Source organism: Diadema antillarum, unplaced genomic scaffold (assembly GCF_040938485.1).
Source record: "Diadema antillarum isolate AM-2024a unplaced genomic scaffold, OU_Dant_1.0 scf00000093, whole genome shotgun sequence".
In the NCBI taxonomy this organism is placed as follows: domain Eukaryota; kingdom Metazoa; phylum Echinodermata; class Echinoidea; order Diadematoida; family Diadematidae; genus Diadema; species Diadema antillarum.
Genome location: NW_027270982.1, coordinates 1210885 through 1220004, shown reverse-complemented (window position 1 = coordinate 1220004; position 9120 = coordinate 1210885). Strand labels below are relative to the sequence as shown.

The window sequence follows — 9120 nt, the reverse complement described above, 5'->3', positions numbered from 1 at the left end:
TGATACCTAGAGTAGAGATACCACAAGAGTTGATACCTAGCACTTGTGGTTTTCATGAGCGACAGGATGATGTCTTGTGCTCATATCTGTTATACAGGTAAACATATTGGTGTGTAAGCGCTAAAAAAACAGAAAGTAATTTTGTCTTGCAGTCAACCTTGGAGTGCCTTTTTGATAAGCATTGCTGTCTTCATGATATTTATGACTGTGCTGAGCTCTTGTTTCTCTACCTCCGAATTTTCCTGATATCTCCTTTCTTGAAGTAACAGGATATATTCTACCACATTTTGGGGGCACTGCAAAACCTGCACTGTTAGGAAAGATAAAAACAAAACAACAATGCTTGCGAAGTTTATATGAAAGGTACATGGTCAAACAGTCACTAAGTTGTATATATGTCTGAAGTGAGAAGCTTGTTATGGCCATGAGTAAGATATTTTATTGAGGTACATGTGCCCGAGGGAGATATGAATGAAGTATAAAACACAATTTTCTGCCATTTGTAAAATGTGTATGCCTTGAAGGCAGCAGCACTGAAGAAGAACTGTACTCTTTGTTAAAGTGGATTTCAATGAATCACAAAGCAGGGAAGATTATACAATCTATATCTGTTGGTTGGAGAGGCCCAAGGGTCATAGTGATTTTGATTGCTTTTTTCCAACCCAGCTCCTTACGGAAGCTCAACAGGGAAAGCCTGGACACTTTTGTTTTCTTGTGTTTTGTTTGTTTATTGTGTTTCTCTGTTATCACCTGTATTGTTTTGCAAATGCCGAATAAATAGATAATAATAATAATAACTTGAAAAGTGACATGATTATTTGAATTTAAAGGCATTATTAACCATTTGCAGATGAAACAAAAACCAAGCTTTAGTGCTTCAAAATAGGTCTAAAATGTGAGTAAGAGATAGAAAAAAAAAGAATGATATTAAATGTTAATTAGTATAATCAATGTTAGGTATTGTTAAATATTCAAAATGTGAACAATAGTTATAATAAGATTGTTTCTAGAATAGACCATCTACACGTATGGTTTATTGAGACAGATAGTAATACACTTGATCTCCTTATACATGTAGGCTTTATCGCAAAATCTTTATATGTTGGGATGTTTTGTGATACAACTGACCTACACGTGTATATGCATGTGATGTGATAACTCAAACATTTCTTAGATCACTGGTCCCAATATTAAGAAAGAAAAACCTTTTAATGCATATGAAAAAGAAACAATTTACAGAAATCAAGTTTTGCAGGATTTTTGAAAAAAAAGAAGTGATGATTGACAGATGCAAGTACTTACATTTGTAATGTAGTGCTTCATTTGATGCCATAGGTGTTCTATTGGGTTCAGGTCTGGAGAATCGGCAGGCATTGTGTGCCATGTGATGTTATTGTCCACCAAAAATGACCTTGCAGCTCAGCTCACATGCTTCGGGTTGTTGTCTTGCACAAGCCGACACGGTGCGCCGTGGTATTTCTCCCTTGTGAAGGGGAGGAGAGTGTCTGCTAGGATATCGTTGATAAAAAAATCCGTCTTCATAATGCCATCAAATATCAACAGTTTCGTGGCACTGTGCCTGCTTATTCCTCCCCATGCGTAAATTCTGGTGGGATGTTTGGGCTTCCCCTTCTTCTTCGATTGTTCTGGTTTTAGTCTGAACTGAAAAGTCCCGACGTTTTCAAGCTGAAACGATGACTTATCAGTAAAAATCGCGTCCCAAAAATTGTCTCTATTTTCCAGCACATTTATTGCAAAAGCCAAACGAGCTGCCTTGTTCACTTGACGAATTAATTGTCCATAATGAGTTCTGGTGGCAACCCAACCAAGATGGAGCCCATGCGTGTTTTATTTTTCCAATGGAAAAGCTTGTTCCGAATTGTTCGTTTACGAATTGTGTTAGTTTGGGAGCAGTTAACTCCATTTTCAAGCAATTTGTTGTTGAGGAAACGTTTATGCTCTTACTTAAAAAGCGGGTGGGTGGCCTGATCGGGCTTTGTCTGCCAGCGTATTAGTCTGTTTGAATTTTTGTATTGTTGCCAAGATGGTGGTTCATGAAGTTTTAAAGCCAAGCTTCTCAATTTCCCTAAGAATTTGCATTGTTGTGAGACCTCGCTTATGAAATTGAACTAGAGTTCGTCGTTGTTGAATAGATAACTTTGCCATAGTTTTAGTCGGAGTCGAGATTTTTTTTGGTTCTTGTTGGAGGAAGATGTTTATATACCTGTCGGCGTCTGTACCACTGAAAAGTTTGCTTAGTCCACGCTATGCCTTTGCTCTTTCTGGCCGCAAACATGAGCTCCTGACGCTTGTACGTGAGGTCTTCGTTGATGAAGATTGAGGTTCCCTCAGCTTTGATCTCGCCTGGTACATTTTTTGACGTGCGTTGTACGTGGAAAACTTGACTATGATGCTTTTCTCCGTCACTGCTCGCTGGGTGATTTGTATCTCGGCATGATTCTGTGGCTGTGGTCGATGTCAGTGGGGGAGAGTTTTGACGCCCAGACGATCACGGACGATGTCGCTCTCCAATGTGTCTGTGTTTCTCCTTGATGCTCCTTTATGCTATGGAACCTCAAACAATTTCGGCGACTGTATTGCTCTGTGCATCTCTGTTGATGTCTGACAAGTCTTTCCTGAGTTGACTCACTTGCTTTTCTAGCTCTCTCACTTTGCTGTCATTTTGCTGAGCGTCCATTTTGATGGCCTCGTACACTTGTTGCGTCACACATTCAAGTATGGAGTCTGTCACCCGCTTTCACTAAGGCCTTCAGCACTTCTTCCGAACAAAGGGCCTCCTTTATCTTTGACTCAATGGTCAACGCGAGCTCAGAGTCCTTGCCCATTGACAATCTTTCGGTCGGCTGGCCTGCAGGCACAGCTCTCTCACTTGACGTGGACGTTTGGCTCCTGCTGCCCCATGCACCCCGCGACCGAGTTGCTGGGCCTCCGTTCTCATCGTCTTTCTTTACAGTGCTCAATTGGTCAATCAGTTTGTCACAAGATTCACAAATTTCCTCCTGTAGATAGTCAAATTCAGCTTCAATCAAATGACCATAACAGTCTTAGCATGACACACCTCACCTGCTTGTGCAATTCCCTAAGGTGTACAGTCTCACAAATATGAAAAAACTCAGGATTTTTTGCAGCCTCGTGTCACTCATGTCAGTTCGCACAGCCTGATGGGATGAGTCTGTGAATTCCAGGATGAAGTTCCAGATGTATTCTCAGTGAATATTCAGTGAATATTCAAGGATGAAGGTGAAATGGTATGAGATGAAATGTAGGATGAAGATGATTCAACAAATAACAAACACAAACACAAACATACTTTCAACAAAGACCAACACAAATCTTCCTTTCCAGGGCAACCAGTACCACTTTGCTCTGTCCAAGGTCCTCCACAGATCCCAATGACACTGTTGCTACACCAGGAATTCAGGAAGGTAAACAGGAAACACCCGAGGAGTGTTCCGCCAGGAAACACCCCAGGAGTGTTCCGGCAGGAAACACCCCAGGAGTGTTCCGGTAGGAAACACCCCAGGAGTGTTCCGGAAGGAAACACCCCAGGAGAGATCGGGTCAGGCGGGTCTCCCTACTTGCAGCCATAGAGCGATGTGTGACCCAGCCACAGCCATTGTGCCTCCACCACTAGATATGTAGAGTATTCACTCAAGATCGGTTACAAGTATCATTACCATATTGTTTTTACACTAACTGTAAAGTCATCTTGAATGTGATGTGAAAATTGAATCACTTTGGGGGCACTCAGTATATAAGCCATGTTCCTTTAAAGGGTAATGGAAGCCATCATCCTTGTCATCTTTTTGTTTGTCCTCCTGTTACTCCTCCCTTTTTGCTTGTTGCTTTATGTACATATTTTTCCTTTTTCGTGCAGAGCACAAGATCAGAGTTAGTCTCTGCCCAAGGGAGAAGTTCCCTTTTGTGTGTGTGTGTTACTTTTTTGATGTGTGTGTGTTACTTTTTGATGTGTGCAAATCCTCGTTTTGTGTCACACAATTCACACCAGTAGTGTCGTCAAGAAACTGCCCACAGTTTCTAACTTCGTGACAGCAAACACATTGCGTTGGCAAGTCCAGTGGTTCACAATTTCCACAGGTGCACCAGTCTCTGGTGTTCATTCGATCCGGAGGATTCGGGGGAGCTGGCCGATCATCACCGTGTTGTCACTGTCACTAGTCCCGTCGCTTTCTTCAGCTGCACGCTCACGCATGCGACGTTCGACTTCCTGTTGAGAAAACACAGGTTCGTAAGCATAGGCCGTCGATCCTTTCGCCACACCATCATGAGGTATGAACGTTCAACAAAGTTTCACGATCTCAAAAATAGCTGCGGGTACCAAAACTAAATTAAAACTAAAGTAACACGACGTAAGCTAGATAGAAGAATCGACGAGTACGCGATATAGGAATATGAGATGCAGGATAGGAAAATGCACGCATATGCATATGCAGTGAAAATATTGATAGCGATAACGTAAACTAGGGTTTGCAACTATAGACTAACTCTTCGATGAAACTGCGTTCCTGCTTGTGATCAATCTTGAGAAGTAAAAATATGTTGCGTTAGTTTTACATCAAATTTTATATTTAAATGTCAATTAATCATACAAAATATATATATATTACCTTGCAATATTTATTTGATTGGTATTAAACTCACAAATACCATCATTATTGATTTAATAAATCAAACAATACATGGAGTATATTGATGATGACGATTGACCAATTAGAGACGGATACTGTCTTCTCCGCACAGACGTCACACCCCCCCGCGACGATGGGCGGCACTTTCTAAACAATGGCTCTGTGCAGAGACGCATATTTGCCCACTCAAGGCTCTCAAATTGTCAGATTTTTCTCTCTTTAGAAAAGTCATACATGGATGTACCCTAGGCAAATGTGGGAAGTCATTAACACCCAATCAAGGGGCAGAATTCATGTTTTGGGTTTATTTCCCCTTTAAGCTTTTTTTTTTTTTAATAATACTTTGCACATGTGCGACAATCTCGACAAGCGTTTCTGGGTCAGGGCATTTTCCCTGAAAACACCAAAAAAAAATACAGTACCTAGTCCCTACTACTACTAGTATTTGTGTGCTTCTCTGCTACTTTCATTTCCTGTTATGAATAATTGCAGAACACTCATCTGAAATTGTACATGTGAAAAGTACTGGTGTGACTTCTTCATACCCAGAGACATCTTCTGGGGAAATCATATACATGTACAATCTAATTAAATGGAAGTGATTGATCTTTCCAGGATATCACCTAATGTCGTGAATGACAATTGACGATGCTCCTTTACGGGTGTCCTGAAGACAGTAACACACCGACAAGAATTGGCATCATGGCAGGTTACGCTACGCCATTGTCGGCAGACATCAGAAATCTCTATTCCCAAGACTTTTTTAGATGAAAACAATTATTTACCAAATTAAATTGAACCCTTGAATCGTCTAGATTTGTCTCCGACGAGCTGTGGTACATTGATACCTTGTGGAGAAGTGTCTCTCACCACCTCTGAGATGTCTGTCAGTATTGACACTTCTGGGGGGTGTTTCATGAAGGAACTTGTCGGATAAAATGTCTGACAAGTCAGTTATGTCCGACAAGTTCAGAGAAATCAGCCAATCAGACTAAAGAATTTCTCAAAACTTGTCGGATATAATTGACTTGTCAGATATTTTATCCGACAAGTTCCTTCATGAAACGCCCCCCAGAATCTTGAAATTTTCTTCTTCCAAAGCAGAAGTCGGGAGTGAACTTGGTATGCCCAGGGACCATAAAGTTTAGAGTCACAGGCCTGAGCAATCCATGCATGCATCTTCAGGCCAGATACTACTGTTAGGTAACTGCTCTGTGACAAGCAGTTGTCACAGTGCAGACGAAGATCTTCCTCACCAAGCATGTAGCATCTGAAGAAATAGTGTAGGTACGAAATAACTGCAATGGAGCCTGTGGAGTAGCACATGCCTTCTTCATCTGCAGGGCTAGTGCAGCAGGAATTACCAACTTAGAGCACAATTTACACACAAATCTCACAAAAGGAGTGTGATGACAAAAATGATAAAACAGTTTTTTACAACCTTCTGTAATGTCATACACTATCTACCCAGTAGATCAGTTCCTAATTCAATTCACAGTCACTCAAATATTTATATTTTAGAAATGCCTAATCCACAGGCCACTTTACCACACACAATAGTACCAGAATACATGCAAACAAATCATTTACATAGTCAATAACTTAAAAAGGAATGAAAGAACAAGGAGGAAAAAGAATTGGAAAAGATCAAAACTGATGATAATCAATGTAAAGGTAAAAGCTATTAAAATGAGATGTAACCTACCTGTCTCAATAGTCCCTCACAGTTGATCCCAAATATCTCACATTTACATGGCATCAAGAAGTAGATGGGGCCTGGTTGCTGTGGGTTGGTGGGATAGTGCAGTTGTTGTGCATGGTCGAAGCTGTAGTGCATACATGTAGCACCTGGTCTGGAGCATGGAGCACGAGGGCTGAGATCAGCAGGTGAATCTTGGATGCTCTGTCTGGTAGCAGCTGTCTCTTCCCGGCTCTCTTTCAATCATCACATTGTGCAGATGATGTTCGTGAGCCTGTAGTTCCTTCATCTTCCCATGGTGCCTGGTGTCATCTATGAGTAGTCCAACATCATCTGTCATGATACAATGGCCTACACATACATCGTCGATACCAACCCCTCGGTTTCCGCAGGGCCGCTCTGCAAGAAACCGTCACACTCTTCCATTAAATTACGTCACAAAGTAATTGGTTAGAATGTAGGCATTGACGACTCCTGTATCATGATACTCTCTCTGTACCTTTCAGGAAGTCCCATACTTTCGGCTGGTTTGACGATTGCTGTCCCTTGAAAATACTTCAATTTGAACATGCTCAAAACAGCATTGATTCCTCATTAAATATAATGACATCCACATCCTGGCTGGTCCGTGCGATGTCCATACAACAATAATGTTCAAAATAATGAGATTCTCCCGCATGTACAGGTACTTAGTGTGGTTGTCATGCTGGATGTGGGCCACAATGTTGGTGATCTTGTACTCTGTATTGCATATGATCTGAACATTTATGGAATGGCGCCCTTTGCGATTAACATACACATACGTACTCCTCTGCTCCCACTGGTGCTCCACTCAAACACACGTATGTCCCATCAACAGTGCCAATGATGTGAGGAAATCTTGCAATTTCGTGAAATTTCACCTGTTTATGTCTTACATCCTCTGGAGTGCAGGGGAACTGTATGTACTGCAATGAAATCAAAAGAAACGTTTGAGGAAAGTATGTTACATTCTCGCATTGCTAGTAAGAGCAACATGACATTTTTAGTACAATTAAATCCGATTTGTTTATTTCCATTTCAAAACACAAAAAACAACGTTAAACATCCAGTGTTCTCCTGGGGCTCTGTAAATCTCAATCCTCCTGGTAGTAGAAGGCTGTACTTTGCTCTCTTCCTCTGTCTCGCTGGTGCTCTCGTCTCCACCTTCGCTTCCGCTTGTCCGACTGTTGTCATCACTCTCTAACTCTTGATACAAATATTTGGCTGATGTATCACTGTCACACGGGAATAATCATCTTCATTTAAGAATAGAACACTTTGCAATGTAACAAACCCTAGAACAAGACCTGATAATTAAACCTCGCTCTTTGCGCACTTTCTAAACTAAACAAATAAGTGCATTTGTCACTATACTGCAAACAATGATGCTATAATGCAGTAAACACGGGAATAATCATCTTCAAGAATAGAACACTTTGCAATGCAACAAACCCTAGAGCAAGACCTGATAGTTAAACCTCACACTTTGAGCACTTTCTAAACTAAACAATTAAGTAGATTTGTTACTATACTGCAAACAATGATGCTATAATGCATTGACAGTAGAGATGATAACAGCTACCGCATCTCTTAATGAGTAAAAAGAAAGTTTGAGGAATGTCTTCTTCTCCACGCACTGATTAGCATGTTTGGTGTTCCAACTGAATGAAATTAAGTAGACGTATCGTACACACGAGCTACATCACGCAAGAATGACATGAACATGTCCCCGTCTGGATGCTGGTACCTGTAGAGAATTTTGGCAAAATATGATTCATAGTGTGCCTTCTTTTTTTTTTGCTGTACTGTGGTAGACTGGCCTTCAAATGCCTCCAGTGTCATTCGATGGTATTCCTGTGGAATCCATCCGAGTTCTTGAACTCTACAGAGTGGTTGACTGTCTCATGATGATAGCCATGTCTACTGAGGTTGCTGTATAAAGCTTTCCAGCAGTCTGACACGATGGTCGTCTGTGGCTCAATGTGATCTAGAATCAACGGAAGCAAAGTGGCTTCTGACTGGTCTTCAACAGCGAACATGAACTCTTTCTGCTGTCTCTTTTGATACCTCCCAATACCCATTGGCCTTCAACAACATGTCCTCTGTGATACTTTCTTTTGCCTACTTTGGATTCGTCTATTTCCACAATCTTTCCTGGGCCACCTATTTTCTCTTTCTGGTTGCTCAAAGTTTCCAAACATACTTCACGGCAGAACATAGCCCAGTCAACGGATGTATGGTTCGATTGCTGAAGTTGCTGAATTATGTTCGCTTGTGATAATCCCGTGCTCCACCAATACGTGTATTTCAGAGTTTCGGGGATGGTGAGATTGCTGTCTTCAAACCAAGAGTCTTTTCGAATGGAGCATTCGTTGCGGTGTCTGTCTGTTCTGCTATTTTTACAACAAACCCATTTCAGTCCATCGTGTCGATCACCGGTAGTGCACAGTTTCATATCTCCATGACATGTTGGACATGATCTCTGACTTGCAACGAGATTGTTTTCTTTCAGCCACTATAGAGTCGTTTCCTTGTTACACAAAATACTAGTGCATAGCTTGTCATAGCTGAGGAAATTTGAAGGTCCTGTAGAGCATCCGTATGATTGGTGCCACGTTTCTCTTTGTGAGGCGTTGTTTCTAGTAGGCAAACCATTCCTTGACTGAACTCCACGGGTCTGCTTCAATGTAAAGTATAATACATATTCCATATCATATCACAATGTACCGA

The 9120-nt window shown here is 41.2% G+C and overlaps 1 pseudogene; it reads right to left on the bottom strand.

Annotated features, from left to right (window-relative positions):
* Window positions 1-8061: 8061 nt before the first annotated feature.
* On the bottom strand, window positions 8062-8845 carry LOC139718357 (uncharacterized; annotated as a pseudogene).
* Window positions 8846-9120: the final 275 nt, after the last annotated feature.